This window comes from Gallus gallus, chromosome 6, assembly GCF_016699485.2.
Source record: "Gallus gallus isolate bGalGal1 chromosome 6, bGalGal1.mat.broiler.GRCg7b, whole genome shotgun sequence".
Taxonomy (NCBI): domain Eukaryota; kingdom Metazoa; phylum Chordata; class Aves; order Galliformes; family Phasianidae; genus Gallus; species Gallus gallus.
This window is the reverse complement of record NC_052537.1, coordinates 15,724,217-15,740,468: the sequence shown is the minus strand read 5'-3', so window position 1 is coordinate 15,740,468 and position 16,252 is coordinate 15,724,217. Positions and strand designations below refer to the sequence as shown.

Below are 16,252 nucleotides of genomic sequence, written 5' to 3'. Positions count from 1 at the left end.
AGGTGTCAGGTGGTTGCTGAGCACACCAGTTCTACTTTTTCAAGATCCTAATGCAGCCCTAAACAGTGAACCTTGTAGGCTATTTCTGTGAGCAAGGCTTTTTCTTTTAGCAGCACTTCTCCTGCAGCCACTGACTGAAAAATGATTCCTTTACCAGGCTGGGCTCAAGGACTTCATCTTCTCCAGGCTCACTTCCTTTTTTTTTTTCTTTTTTAACCTGGATCCATACAGGTGCAGTGCCGCTGCAGGAGCCAGGGAAGGCAGATGGCATCCCCATACAATGTGCTGGGTGCCTTTAGGTCGAGAGGTTCTCCAGTAACTTTTGTTTCTAAGTTTTTGACAACTTGAAGAAAAATTTGCAGAGAGAGTCCCACATGTTTTTGTGTGTTGGCCACTGGTGCTGTTTGTGTCCATTTCTAGACAAAAATCTGGCTATTTGTAGAGAATTTCTGCAAGCAGGAGGACCATTTTTCACTGACATCCCACATTCCCAGAGGGTTTTGTTCTTCGGCTTGGACTCTTCTGTGCCTGTCATGTTCTGTTTCTCAGCAGAACTTGATAAAGCCAAATAATTCCTGTTTTTCAACTCCAAAACTAGGCAAGATTGTGGAGTCAGTTTTTGTCTGGCATATGTACACCTTTGTTCAAAAACTGGCTTGCTTTCACTGGTAAGGGGATCTGTCTTTCAGCTGAGCTTCCTAAAACATGATGATGTTTAGCTAAGTGGTCCTCTGAGATGTGTAAGAGGCTCTGAGGATTAATTCCTAGCTTACTTGCCTCGCACTCAGTCCTGTGTGCCTTTGAGCAAAGTGAGGTCCCATTCCTGTGCCTCCAGGAGCCATTCCCTAGGAAAGCCCTCCTTCCTTCAGATTATGCTAACTCTGTATGCAGACTCAGTGAAGTAATGCTGGACTATGAGAATGCTGGACTTTGAGAGTGAAAGGACTGTTATCCAGAACTTGATAAGAGACTGTTTGTCTAGTAAGAAGTGATCCTAGCATGAGAGCCTTGATGCTGAGGGACTGACAGCGTTTATTCAGGGCTCCATAAAAGGGGAGGGAAGGAAACAAAGGGGAATAAGAGAAAGAAATGAGATTAGTAATTAAGTCCAGTGTTTGTTACACCAGTAGCCCTGCTCTTAGATTGCAGACCTCAAAATGGGACAGTTATACCTGCAAACGTTTGTTTTGCATCTTTGTGAAACCGACTCAGTCTGAAGTTCAGTTAAATGCTCTCCAAGAGCTCTGCTGAGAAATGCTCATCTCTGTGTCCTGGGAAGCCATGTGCTCCCTGAATTTTATGTTCTTTATTCCTTGCCACTGTTACCTCCTGCAGGGATTTTAAAATTGAATTAGAGCACAAACATCAGTTGAAATTCCTCTGATAAGTATTTCAGATCTGATTCTAGACTAAGTGTAAAGTAATGGAGTTTCATAGGAAGGGAGAGGGGAGAAGGTGCTGGTGTGCTGCTTGAGCTCTGGAATGAATTACCATGAAGCATTTGGTTGGGGGGGACAGAAAGGTTTGCGTCTCTCCAGGAACCAGTTATAACACCTCATTCTTATTGACTGCTCTGTGTAGACCAAGCAGAGCTGAGAGGAGACTGTTCCCTAGGCCAGCCCTCTTTAGACTAAAAAGGGCATTGTTAGGATTTCTGGCACTGTAGTGGATTTAAATGTGACCGCTGGGCCAACGCAAGCCCTGGCAGCAAAGCCTTGAGTGCCTTTTGAGGGGCAGTGGGTCCCCACAGGTGTTCGGCTGATGTGGGGGAGTTCCAGGGCTGCCTGGAGCAGGTCCCAGCCACAGGCTGTGCTCTCTGTGGGCTGGAAGGCCCCACCTGGTGCTGGAAACATACTTCAGGTGTGAAAGCTCTTTGGGGTGAGGATGGCCCTCTGCTGTGCGAGGGACCCCTGGCTCCTTCCTCACTGTGCTGGTCCCAGCTGTGTGCCAGGGACGCCTCGCTGGGACCAGGGCACCTTCTCAATCCAACACAATTTGCCTGTCTCATTTTTCAGGTTCTGCTTCTCACTCTTGGTTGTGAACATAATACTGCAGCACTGCCGCTCACCAATTAAGCTGTCATGGACTTAAGTGTAAAATCAGAACAAAGATGATAAAAAATTCAGTCATCTGCATTTTTATACCCCAATCTTTCTCTTCATAAATAAGACTAAAGTGCATGTTATCTAATGAATTTTATTTGTTAATCATTTGGATGGTTGGAATATTTCTCCCCCTTGGGTTATACGTGTATAAGTGAAAATATTGTTAGTGATTTCACAAAATGGTAATTCAGAATAATGGAGAGTTAATCCTCTTTTCATTAGCGAGCCACTTCAGGACGTACACTGTGGCAAATTACACTGCATTTTAAGTTGTTCTCGAGTGCTGTGCACTAGAAAAAAAAAAACATTAAACTATTTTTGCATTGATAGAAGTAATTGTGTGGCTAATTTGGATAAGCAGCATCTATTAGGCACAGCAAAGGAATCTCTTCTTTATGCTCGCTATCCACTCTACAGCTGCCAAATGGAATTGCTTAGTGCTTTTTAGCTTATTTTATTTTTAACAAAACAAGGAGGGAGGAAAGAAAATCTGCCAGTCTGTCTGCTGTTTAATTCAGAGGGAACACAGTCTGGTAGCTGAAGCAGCGATACAGCCATTAAAGGTTTCCTTTCTGCCCCTTCTTCTTGGTCCCTTAAGCTACTCAGATTAAACTTACATTTCCAGGAAAGCCATGGGAAGTTGCAGAGTGTGGGGGCTCTGTTCCAAATTTGGGCAACTGGAAGGATATGTCCTGCTACCCCAAACTGCAGGAGGGTTTTGGAGGCACCAGCCACAAGCAGTACTGGTTGGTAATCCCACAGATGATGGAGGGACTGAGGTTCATGTTTGGGTGTGCACGTCAGAGCTTCAGTGACAGCGTGTGCATTTCTAATACTGGTTTTCCAGATGTGGCAGTTTCTGAGCACGATGAAACTGAAAGCCATAAGTCATTTTGTGCATCACAAAATACTATATTTCTTAATATTTTTGGCTTTTTGTGCTGCACAAGGCTTAGCATTGTGTATAAAGATGCCAAACAGTTTGGCAAGATTTATGCGTGCTTGAGTGTTAAGATCCAAGTGAGCTGTAGAAATTATAGAAGAGAAACAAAAAACCAAAAGAAAAAAACAAAAAGAGATGCAGAGAAAAAGACTGCTTTTGTCTTTGTCCCTTGCAAGAAACTTTGCACCTTCTGCCCTTCTTTCCTGCACCCCTCCCTGGCCCAGGAGGAGTTCACGACAACATAGCTGCTGTTGCCCCAAGCAAATGGACTCTGGCTGCTAATTTACCTGCCTGTGTGCCAGAGGCTGTCGATCCCAGGTAAGGTCAGAGCCCAACGGTGGTGGCATGCTGTACAAACATGCAACAAGAGGGGCTAAACAAATAAAAAATGGGAAGGAAAATGGAGGCAGATAGTGATTTGCTTTGCTCTTTCCTTCAAAAGAAACAGCTGCAATGCTGTTAGTTGCTCTGGAATGCCCAATATTGGCCACAGGACTTCCTAGCCTTGCTGCCTACTTCAACCCATACTTATATGGCAGAATAGTTTACATTCTTTACCACCCGTGTTCCCTGCTCTTGGGAGCTCTCCCAGCCCATATGACATTGGCCACCTTTGCCTGTGAAGCTCTTTTGATGCTGGCTTTATTAAATCTAATTTGGTGTATGTAAGTGTGCCAGCTTCAGTTTTGCACTCAGATGCTACTTATCTAACAGGCATTAACTAAAAGGTACTTCTTGTTGAGTATACCAAGCAGGTATACCCAGCTGGCTTAGCTGGGAATGAAAGGTCATCAGCATCCTCAAAGCACCTGAAGGATAGGATTTTTTTGTTGCTATGAGCATTAAACTTGAAAGATGAACCATAAAATAAGGAAAAAAACTATTCTGTAATTACAGTTAAGAAATGTTTTTTTGTGTGCGAAGTGCTTGTTATTGAAAACATTTGCCATTTGCTTTGATGTTGTGTGGAAAGCTAACATATTTAAGTGTTTGTTTATCAGGAGGAATTCAGTTTTGCTGAAATCAGAAAACACTGAAATCAGGGGGCAGCAATCTTCCAGGGGTCCAACACACCTCTGTGTGTTCCCAACAACTCCAAAAATAATGCTTTTATTTTTATTTACTTCTATTTTTCCAGTTTAATAACCACCTCAGATAAGGCCGTGGAGGAACAGCATCCGTAATGAGAGGGGAAGTACCTGAGAGGAGGTAAGGATGGAGAGTGCCACTTCTCTTACACTTTCAAAAAGGTGTGTGAGGGCTTGAATCCCACATACTGACTGCTCTCCATATAAGCACTTCCTCAGTGTTAAAGGGAGACAAAAATGAGCTCAAATAACTGCAGGTCTTTAAGAAGAGCAAGAGAGGATCTATCAAGTAAGTTCCCGAATTCTTAAGAAAATGTTTGTTCTTTCCCTTCTAGCCAGCATGCAAGCTACATGCTTCCTTTCAGGACAAAAAAAGTACTTACCCTTTTTGAGTATGACTAAGCACAGGGCTGTTTTATGCACTGGAAAGTTCTTGCAGAAGTTAATGTGCATGCTGTCTGGAGTGCAGTGTTTACACTCGGGAGGAATATAAACAGTGCTTTGGTTTCTACATATTTCATGATCGAAGTGCATCGTCTGAGCTGAGAGCTTGCAAGCTGCAGCAACAAAAGCTTGCTTTGTTGGATGATTTAGCTAGATGAATTCAAAAGCGGTGCTCCCTGTTATGCCACCCCAATGACATTTTGCTAGCAAATAGCTAGCAATGCTAGCAATAGCCACCGAGAGCTGTGTGCTTTCCTGCATGAACCTGGCGCTTGCTGTACCTCAGAGGAATGAAGTGCTGTACACCAAAGGTTCCTCGGATGGTTTTTTTTCTAACACAAGACCAAAAAAATATTAATTTTGTACAGATATTCCTTGGAAGGAGGAGCAAGTCTTTACAAAAAAATCTTGTTATAAAAAGAGCCCCAAAAGAATTAAGCTAAGTGCTGTACATACAAACTGGAAATCCTTGGATACGTGCAGTGTATTTAATTGAAGAATTACATAATCCCATGTTCCTGTTTCTATCCCAGTATTCACCAAAAGCAGTCATTCACTTCAGTTCCTTTATTTTACCCCTGCATTTTTATGCTTGAAGCATTCAAAGACTGTAAAACTGTTCTTGCAATGCATTCGTCTTTAAACGATTTAGAGCTAGAAGAATCATAGCTTCTGTGTAATTATTTCCCAAACCTCCCTGCTGTGAATATTCAAAACTCACCAACTATTTCGATTAATTTCTGAGCCACTGATGACTTTTTAAAAACTTACTTTTGCTCTCATTCTTTGTTGCCTGAACTGGTTAATTTAAAACAGAGTAAGCTGAGATTTTGTTAAATATTTTTGGGAGTGCCCAAAGAAACTTAAAACACAGCATCATCTGAGAGAATGGTAACTGAATTGGAAAAGTTAGCTTCAGCAGGAGGGTGGAGCAATTATCAAAGAGTAAGAAAAATATCCTGGGATGTGTGTCACAGAACACTTGGAAAACTGCATGTTGAGTCCTATCTGTTAAAATTTCAGTTCTTCCTCTAAGATAAATCCAGTTGCTGTACCTTATTTCCCGGTTTATCAAGTCGCTTCTGTAATAGAGACACTTTATTTTTTCATTTAGTTTAAATCATAAATTTTGTTTCCTAAAACTTTTTGGTTCTGTAATAGCCTTTTTCCCTCTGCTGCAGTACTAGGCAGCTGCCTTGGAAGGGTTTCCAGTTCTCACTCCTCTCCCTGACTTGCCAGACTAAGCTATAAAAGGAAGCAAAGGGGCTCAAGAAATACAGCAGAAAATGAGTATTGGTCAGGCTTACCTGGGAGCTTGGGCAGGTGCTCGAGGTGGCTGGGCTCTGTGGAGTGTGGCAGGGCGACAAAAGAAGTCTTACAAACTTTGAATCTGGAGCCTATTTTTAGAGTAGGATTTGCTGACTCTGACCTTCAGTGCTACCCACTCCAAAGGACGGTCTTTGCATCTGCTGGTAAAAGTATTCCCTGATGTCACCTGAAACATTAAACCTGGCAATTTAGTTACCTAGCCTCAGTGAAACTGATAATGGGATGTCTGTGGGTCGACTATAATAACACAGAAACAATCCTTTTATCTTCTTGTCCTTTTGTCAAGCCCGGTGCCAAGTTTACCACGGCAAATGTGCTGGGAGCATTTCCCTTCTGCTTCCTGCCATGCTGTGCATGGGTGATTTGGCACTGGCACAGCAGTGGGGTGACCTCCATGCTGTGCAGAGATCTTCATGCCCTGCTTGCACACCTGCACTACCTGCTGCCTTGTTTTCCTCCAGCTGCCGCTCTCAGTATCAATATGACTTCTGAAATGCTTTTTTTCCACCTAGAAAGTGGCATGGAGCTCTGGTGATGTGGCAGAACTTTACAGAAAGAGGAGGAGGTACACAGGTGGAAGGTGAACACAAGCACTCCTACCACCAGCACAGGAAGGCATTACCTCCACTCAGGCTGTCCCCTGGGGCGTGAAGGTGTGCTGGGGTGTGCCTTGCTGGGACCAGCTACACAGTGGCTGGGCAACCTGTTCTGGGGCTTTGCCTTCAGCCTTGACCTCATGCCCTCAATGGACTAGTTGTCGATGAATACACATTGAGTCTTCTCTCATCTCTTTTAAGAAAGAAGTGGCCTGCTGTGCATGCCAGTGCCTGTAACCAAAGCTTAGGTTACCCATGCATTTTGTGTCATTTTTTTTTTTCCAAAAGCACCCCAAGCACAAGGTAGGTGCCATTAAGTTTCAGACAGACCCTAGCTCCAGTCTTTTAGGGGGTTTTAATGAGAGTGCAGCCACCTCTGCTACTCCATCTGTTAAAAGCTAAAATTCATTTCCAGAAGGAGCAGGCCCAGCCTTGGTCGTGGCTGTGGCTAATACTGCAGTACAGATGTGAAGGAATAACAAACAGCTTCAGTTCAAGTTCTGGGCACTGGACCCGCTGCTGTTTTATGCTAACAGCAGCACTCCGGCCAAGTTTTTGTATTACCGAAGGGCCAAACTCCTCCCTGCCAATTATTCAGACAGTCACTCTTAAAATGCGAGAGAGCTTAGACGTTAGGAACCCGCTGTGCCTTCTAAGTCACCTCAGGAGGTTGTTGTGGAAATTAATTCTATACTGATAACAGAGAAACTTGGGTGGAGGAGGAGATACAGACCCTATATAACAGAAACTAACATGGGTTGCTTTATTTTTATCCCTGTAGGCGACCCAGTCCGGGGGAATATGGGTAAAGTGATATGGCAGCACAGGCAAGGAGAGACCGCGTGAGGTGCAGATCTGAGCACTGCGTGGGGATGGCAGCGGCCTCCTGCTTCCCTCCGGCTGTCGCCCCACCAGGTTGTCTTTCTGATGTCAGGCCGATGGCACGGCAGTGTCTTGTGGTATTGTTTTTTCGGGCTGACATTTTGAGTGCCAGGAATATTAAGCTGAAACAGAAGTATTTGTTTGTCTGCCTGGCTGTCAAAACAATGCGAGCCCTTGTGCCCCTCTCCGTAGGGTCCTGAGAGTGTGTAGGGAGGGATCATTCACCTCCTGGAAAAGTGTTCTATTTTGGGGAACGTTTGTGTGTGTTTCCATTAGTTTTGCTTTTGTTAGGTAAAAAATATTAGCTGCCGAGATGTTTTGAGAACAGCTGACGAGTTAGATTGCTTTGGAGCCCAAACACTTTGGGAAACGTGGCAGGCAGGCTCTTATTTTGAAAGAGGTAAGCACCTGCCCTCTGAGAAGTTGAAGAGTTGCCTTGGGCTCTTGGAAGCAGATGTTTGCCGTGTTGTTGGTCAGTTCTGAAAGTCTTGGCTAAGCTGATGGCCCTTTGAACGCCTGGTTTGCTCCTCTCCCTAGGGCTGTCTGTGCTGGTGGGGCTCAGCTCTCACTTGTGCTCACCCACTGGTCCCACTCTTCCGGCTGAACAAAGCAACTACATCAGCACCAGTCAGAGCATTGCCCTGGAGCAAAACTCTTTGTCCCTTTATTCTTCATGAGTACTCTAAAAGTGTCATAGGACCAACCAAGAAGAGTGCCAGACACTGCTCAGATACATAACAAAAGGCAACTTCTAGCCCTCACAACTAATATTCTAGATAAAACACAAAGACTTAGGTGGCAGAAAGGAGGACACCCAAGTGGAATGAGCACTACCTTGGCTGGAAGGATGCCACAGCTGTGGGAAGGATGAGAATTGAAGTCCCTTCAGGAGGGAGGAAAGGAGAGGGGGGAGCAAAAGCTACTTTTTTAGTTTTTTATTTTTTTTAAATCTTAGGAGGACTGAATTTCTTCCACAAACACTGGCTGAAGAAAAGGAGAAGGGAGAGAAATGATAGATTTCTGGCCAGACCACACTAGAGCTCCAGTTGGAAAAACCTGACATTCTGTTTTCTAAGGTTTGAAACTTAAACGTTAGTTGAAAGTAAAAGCTTTGAGTAAAGTTCTTCTTTAAAAGACTTCCCTCCCCCACTCCAACCTGGTGGACTGGGAGATTTCCTCTTTGCTACAAAATATGCTGGGATTTGGAAAAGCAAGATTTTTAACAATTGCATGGGAAGAATAAGTGTATAATTATGAGACTGTCCTAATGGACAATTGCAGCTGTACTGAGATGTGAACAGCATGCAGAAACCATTACGATTCCAGTTGTTTGGCAAAACTTAAGAAACTTTATATATATATGTTTTAAAGTTAGCTGTAAAGTAAATCCAGATGGTTCTCTCTTGCACAGATGAGCAGTCTTCAAACTAGACGTATAGCTGTAGCCTAGCTATAACTTGTTTTGATTACTGCAGATAGAGAGAAATGTTTTAGATGACTGTGCACCCTCCTCACAAAGTGCCGTGTACCTCTGATTCTTGCTGAAGTCAATTGGTGTTTATGCAGCACTACATAAAACTTGTTGTCCAACACCTTCCCTGCATGAGAGCCTGGTTGTGCACAGTGTTTACTCCCTCGTTTTGCTGAGGAATGGCTGAAGGGCCCCTGCCAGGGGCTGGGGCTCTGCTGAGGTAGGCCCTACAGGACCATAAAACAAGGAGGGTGCATAACCTACTGCTTGAACTGAATTTGTTCTTTTTTCCTCATCTCCTAGTTAAGGATTACCAGAAAACATCGGTGGTTTATTTTTGACTGATGATGTATTCAGAGTTATATTTGAGTCTTTAATAAGTGCTGTCTGTTGTGTTCATCGCTTTATTTCAGCTAGACGTCAGTTTTGCTAGCTTCTATCAGCAGGGAATCGAAATTATGTTGACTCAGGAGACCATCCTGCAAATCAAATCAGAAGGGAGGACTTGGTACACAGGGCAAGGATTTCAGTGTTTGAGTGATTTAAGCCAGCACATTAGGAGCATTTCTGAAACTCTGAGAAGGGGATGAACTGAAAGACCTATCAGAAATGATAGGCTTATGGTACGTTTCTATTTATGTTGTTTTTCTTCAGTCAATAAATGTGTTCTTGTAGATAAGAGTTTATATTGTTTGTCCAAGTAGTAGAGCAATAGAAATATTGTTTATGAGTTTCTTAGGCAGTGCTATCAGAATGGTAACTTGGATTTGACCTGGTAGAAATCAAATTTTTTACTGGTGTTTTTCCTGCTGGCAGGGCTGATAGTCCAGCAGTCATGACTCTGTTTATAAGACAATATTTGAGACTGGAGGCATTGCAAAGTCCCTGGGGGCCAGGAGAGGTGGACCCTGGTCATGACCTAGGTTCTCTGGGATGGTGGGAAGAGCCTGGGGCAGGGGCTTTGCCAGGAGCCTTGTTCTCTTCTCTGCTTTTTCTCTCACTGTCAGCAGAAAAAAAAGTGTTCTGGGTGATTTGTACTTAAGTTGAGTATAAATCCTGAAGCACCGTAATGGCAAAATAAGGGATGAGGGCTTTCTTGTAATTTTCCCCTACTGCAGAATGCTGAGAACAGAAAGAGTCTGGGGCCCCAAACTACTTACTCCCTTATTTCTCAGTGCTGAGAGATAGCCTTGTGAGAAGAGCCCCTGCTTGAGAAGTCCTATGGAGAGAAAATATTAACCAGTGAGTACGCTATGTGCAGTGCGGAGCATCCTGATGTGCTCCCGAGGTCCAAAAATCAGGTACCTCCAATTGTTCACAGAACGTGGCATTGCCAAAATTCAAGATATTTTTGTTTTTAACATGCTGGTGAATTGCACGCAGGATTGCACTTGAATTCTCTTGATGACAGGCTGGAAAAGTGCCACTGTTTTTTTCTACTCTGTGTCCACTGGGGTAAGAAGGCTTTTTTCTTCTTCTATCTGTCCTTACTCACATATTGCTGCAGAGATTCCAGGTGCATGTGGTACAACATATTCCCTAAGCGTAGCATGCTTAAAAAATGAAACATGGATTCTTGGTATGTAACTCTGATCAGACAGCTTTGTCCAGACATGCTGAGAGTAGGTTTCAGGTCAGAGTAATCTCATGGTGTATTCATTGCCAAGTCTAGACTTAAAATGGAGCTGAGAGCCAAAACTGGATTGATGTTTGCTGTCTTCTTGGTGTGGGCTCGTTGGCATTGCGAATGGAGGAACTTGAGAACTGCCATGCTGGTGCTGTTGTTCCGGTGTCTGTGCTGCTGACCATGGTCAGTAACAAACACCTTAAAGGAAGGTATGCTAAATCTATGCTCCCTATTTCTGGGACGCATTTTCTGCCCCCTAGACGAGCTGTTTAATCTCTCTGCTCCTCAGATAAAGCTTGGCTGGAAGCCTGAAGCATAAAGTTTTATAGCTTTTCCAAAACTATTTCTTTTCTTACAATGTAGATTATCTCTGGTGGTGGTTATCCTTTTTTTTTAATGCAACTATTCAGTATTCTTTTTAACTCTTCTGTGCTCTTTGCCTCCAAGTGTTGTGATAATGAGTTAAACAGACTAAATAATTAGAATAACTGCAACTTATAGCTTGAACTGGTTTGAAATATGTCCCCTCTTCATATTTTCTGAGCCAGCCTGGGGGAAGTTTGTCCGACCACGGGCTCAGGTGCAGTTGTTCTAAGGCACTTGAAACATCTGGCCCCGTGGTACGGTGTAGCTACAGCCTACTGTCCGTATAGAAGTAATCAAGCACACTTCGTGTTGTAAAACCCCACAACAACTAAACAATGCCTCATAATCCACAGGAATGTTCCATACCACCTCAGGGCAAGTGCCTTTTAATGGCTTTTTTACTCCGAGTTTGATCAGATTCCAGACTCTTTTAAGATGAGAGCACCATAAACGTTGGAAATGAGGTACTCTATTTCAGGGAAAATACAAAAGCCAGACTGCGTAGTTCTGTGAAGTAGAAACAGAGTTGTTACACTATGAGAGATAGCAGGGCTGCCTTAATAGATGGCATTCAAGTGCAGCTGTTTATGGGTCTTAACTGGTGTTGGCCCACAAAACACATACTTAGAAAGGAAATCAGGGAAAGCTAACACATGCCTGGGGGCTTTGAAGTTGTTATTATCAGCCACATACAAAAGAACGGGAGATCCTCTCTAGTCCAGCAAGTACTGAGAAATGAATGAGTTTGGCTGGCGCATACATCAAAGGTCTTCACTTGTAATTTGCTTAAGAGATTAGAAATGAAATATGAGGGAATTATTGAGGAAGAGCAAGCTGCTGCTTTTTCCCCCTTGCAGCAGGAAAGAACAATTGAGCGTGTATTCTGGCTGACAGTGATTACCGAAAAGCTTTCTGACAACCTTGAGCAAAACAGCGGTTGCATCTTAGTTTCACTGACATCAAATAAGCATTTGATTTACTGAGACCTGATTGGACCTGTCCGGTGCCAAGGAGTGTCTTTGAGACACAAACAAACTTGATAAAGCTCTTCCTTTACAGAGCCACAATCTCTAAAGCACTGCATTGCCAGACCATGAAATGTGCTCTGCATTTTAGCTACCAGAAATATTTTGCTTCAGAAGTAAATGAACAGAACCTAGCGACAAACATTTGAAGCTTGCTACTGTTTCCCTTGCTGTCAAATGTGATTTTTGCTTTGGATGTTCAAGAGACTGAAACCACTAGGAGGGCGGCAACGTTGTCTGGTGATTAAGCTGTGGTTGGACTGAGAGATACGAAGGCTTGACAACAGCTGTGATCTTTCTGGAACAAAACTGACTATGAATGCTTTTGAGGTGAAAGTAAAGATTTCTAGTGAAGAGAGAAGTGACTTCCTGAAACAGCTTACAGCGGGAACGCGGAGCGTGAAAAACCTTTGATTTCTCAGAGTTTTGAGGAAAGAAAAAATGAGATGAATTTTTTAAAGGGATTCAGAGATGTTGGCAGAAGTGCAGGTCAAGGGAGCCTTCCCATTGCGTGTGCCTTGCTGCTGCCAAGTCAGAGATTTCATGGAATGACTTGGAGCTTCTAGATCAAGACAAGATACCTTAAATAAAAGATCCTGACCTTTCCTGGAACAGACACAGGAGCTGATAGGTGTTAGTCTGCAACCCTTATGACCTAAAATCACAATCTGTGATTCTGTGAAATGGAAGATGCTGACTGCAGATAACTTGCATGTTCATTTCTGACCTTTCTTTGGTAGTGTAAAATCTGTACAATTTGCTGACTGTATATCCAGCATGTGCTTTATTGCTTTTTCTCCCCCTCAACACACCAACTGTTACTGAGTGTTCTCGGTCCACGTCATCTCCTTTAGGTCAGGATTTAACCCATCCTTTTATGCTCTGAATGGAGAGCGTTAAAAGTTTCTGTCCATAACTTCATTGTACGCAGAAGACCATCAGTCCAGCTTAGTTATTGTCTTAAATAGCTGAGGCAGGAGAGTAACAAATGAGTGCATCTGTTTCCCAGTCAGAATTAATCACCAGTATTTATCCACAGAGCATTGCTACTCTTAATTTTCATGCAGTGTTAAAATATGCATTCTTGTGAGGCAAGCCTGGCTCTCCCACACCTTTCAACCCATCCACGTTACCATGCTAGCAATGAGGATTTTTGCTCCTCCACTAAGACTCCAAAGCACCTGCATTTCTGCAGGAATCCATTCAGCACGCTTCATTCCAGCCGTTGCAGATGCTGATTTCAGTATGAATTATGGCCTCAATCCCATACATCTCACAATTTACAGATTGCGAACTGACAGCCAAGTGTTCTAAAAGAACATTCATGTTGAAGATCTCATGTGAATGAAAATGAACTCAGAGTGACAGCAGCCCTGAGACAAACGCCCTGTGCTGGAGAGGGGCGTGCGGGGGGTGGAAGGAAACTCCCTGCCGCCAGGAGAGGGATGGCAGGGCAAGGCAGGAGGAGCAGAACTGCGGGGTTGCTGGGCGGGTGGTCGCTGAGAGAGGCTGAGAAATCTTTCCAGGAAAAGAGGATTTGTGTTCAAGATGCAGAACTGGATTTTGTCAGGAATTAGGGCAGGAGTTGTTGTCTATTGCAACTGTAGCTCATTTACTGTTAGGAAAGTAGCGTGTATAAGTAGTACATAAAATTACTGCTAAGCATATTTCTGAATTCTCTTGACTTTTCCAGTGATGTGAAAAAGCCTAGCTTGAGAGAGAAAGAGAGCTGTGCTGCACAGCACAGATAAGTCCAGCTTTACCTATTGACTTATCTCTTTAAAAAAAGGAGGGAGAGAAGAGATGGGGGGAAACCAAAAGGAGGAAAATCTTGAAAGTAGAATACATCAAATATTGTTTCCTTGGAAACAAAAAGAAAGGTTACATCACAGGGTTCAAGGCTATAAATGGAAACCTAGCAGTGCAGATGCAGAAGAACTCTTGTTCCTAGAGGGAAAATTTAGAAATGAGCATGACCTCCCTTTAGAGCTGCTGTCACAACGCAGTCAGCACAGCCCAATCTGGAGGCCCAGCAGTAAATTTAGCTGCTGCCGTATGACAGTCTTCTCTCAATTAGCTGCAGCATTCAGCTCAGGGAACTGGTTCAGTTGGTGAGCAGAGGTGCAATTTTCAGACTGCTATAAATACAGTCAGTGTCTCCAGAGCTCTGCTATGCTGCAGTGGCAGAAATTACTGCTAGTCTTCAGCTTGCACCCTAAATCCTTCAGACAGACACGGCAGGGCAGTGAAAACCTCAAGCCCTTATTAATGCTTCTGAAAAACAACCTGAGCAAAGCATCACCATGCTCAAGAGCAACAGGCAAGGTGGGAGCTCAGGCCTTCAGACACGATGAGCTGAGGCTCTCTGGGCTGTTTTGGGGCATCTGTCCCTCGCAGTTTCCACTGCATCCTGCCTCATTCCTTTCTCTTTGGTTGCCCAGCAGTGCAGTGGTTGTGGTCAGGGCTGAAGCATCCCTCAGCACCAGAGGAAGGTTTGGAGGAAAGCCTGGAGGGCTGGTGAGGTGGCATCAGGCGTAGCACTGCCCTAGCCAGCTGCAGGCTGGTACCTGGCTGTGTCAGGGCTCATCTCACACCCTGCCAGTGTCAGGCCTGGGTTGTGAATCATTCTTGAGTTATGGCTCTCAATGCCATGGATTATTGATACTATTAGCTGCAGAACCAAATAATGTTGTTTTCACAGTTACAAGCGTGTTCCTTCAGACAACATCAGTGTCCTTTCTTTTAGACGACGGGTAAAGTTATCTCTGCTTTTACAGCCTAAGTCTCCTCTGTGAGTGTGTGTGTGTGTGTACCACACTGCTGAAGGATAGCTTAAAAATTGGATGATTCGCACATCATCATACAGGTTAATGCAGTTGAATCTTCCATCCAAAGACTGAAGCCTTGCATAAATTGCATTATTATTTGGTCTTTCCAGATGTTGAAAATAACGAAATCGATTGATTATGGTGATATCTGTGAGTAAATGATTCCTTTCAAATTGAGACACACGTTTGTTCCATCATTTTATATGTGATAACACAGGGCCTGGTCACATTTCCCCTGCCTGGTGGGAATCACCGCAGTGTGAGTGACCTTATTGTGGCTGACAGCTCACAAAGCACTGCTCCATAAGCTGGCAAAGTGGGACTTGGGCTGCTGGTGAGTGAACAGCTTTGCTAAATGTCCTGGTGTCAAGAATCTTGATAATGCTGTAGTATGTATGTATGTATGTATGTATAGATGCACCTTTGCTTGGTACTGCTCACTTTAAGATAGCCAAGTAAATGAAACAGCGTGTACTTGCAGCTGCTTTAGCCCTAGGACATGTCTGTGGTGTACCAGGTGGCAATGCTTTAGCTTTTGTAGCTTTTTCATGTCCCATTGTGGTGCATACTGCTAAATCTACCACAGAAACTCAGCTTTCCTTGGCAGAGGAGGGGAGAAATATAAGTTTATTGCTTTTGTCAAGAAAATCACGAAAACAATGAATGTTAAGATAAATGGTAATAATAAAAAGATCTCACACTTTACAGAGACAGCCCTATGACGGAGAAGGATGGGTACAACAGATGAGTTCAGAACATCTGCTGCTGGCAGAGGCACAAATCTTGCTCAGGTGGAGAAAGGCGTGAGTTGTGTGTGTGCCTGAGCCTAAGCTGTGATTCTGGAACCATGTGTGGCTATTGCCGTAGCAAACGTTATGATCCTGCTTCTGAACTTGTCTGGTACTAAAGGAAATCTGGATAAGGTTTAAACCTTGCAGTTTGTGTAAATCTTCAGTTTAATCTTAAGATTTATTTAGAAAAAAGTTTAAAGGTTCTGACTTGCTTTCCATGGGGAAAGTTCCTGGGGAGTTGCCTTAATGTAAATTTTCACGTTATGATGGTACTTCCTTTAACTGGCTTGGATTTGCTGCTGTAATCTCTCATCTCTGTGAATCATTGTGCCTGCACAGTTGCTGTCTTTTCAAAATATCTGCTATGTATTGAAAGCTGCTATTTCAGTGTGCACTGCTCGGCCAGTATAACCAGAGCACTCCAAAAGCGCAATGGGAGAACTACTAGAATATACAGAATTTTTAGCTTGACGTGATTTTTTCCAGGTAGACACATTTTTTTCTTCTTCTTTTTCCTTTTTCTCTCTCTCTTTCTCTTTCTCCCTCTCTCTCTTTTTTTTTCTTTTAAGCAAAGCAGCATCTTTATTGGCAGGCGAGCATTCCTGAGCACTGGGATGACTGTCATCAGCATGGCTAGACTGATAAGGATGTATTAGCATTCATCTGTTGAAAAGCTTTTGTATGACTGGCCAGATGGATTGTTATTGCACTGATACTTGACACCTGATCAAAAGGATCTGGGATAGCAGAGATGCAG

At 43.6% G+C, this 16,252-nt stretch overlaps 1 protein-coding gene and 1 long non-coding RNA gene across 4 annotated transcripts in view; one reads left to right on the top strand and one right to left on the bottom strand.

Annotated features, from left to right (window-relative positions):
- DUSP29 (dual specificity phosphatase and pro isomerase domain containing 1) overlaps positions 1–5,934 on the bottom strand; it is a 20,960-nt gene extending 15,026 nt beyond the window's left edge. The window contains exon 1 of the mRNA NM_001168006.2: positions 5,888–5,934. The gene's annotated coding sequence lies outside the window, so the exon portion shown is untranslated. The remainder of the gene's footprint in view (positions 1–5,887) is intronic.
- The window catches only part of LOC112532652, a 63,190-nt gene continuing 51,720 nt past the window's right edge, over positions 4,783–16,252 (top strand). For all 3 annotated transcript variants that reach the window (XR_006939561.1, XR_006939559.1, XR_006939560.1), the window contains exon 1: positions 4,783–16,252. This is a non-coding gene — a long non-coding RNA (uncharacterized LOC112532652).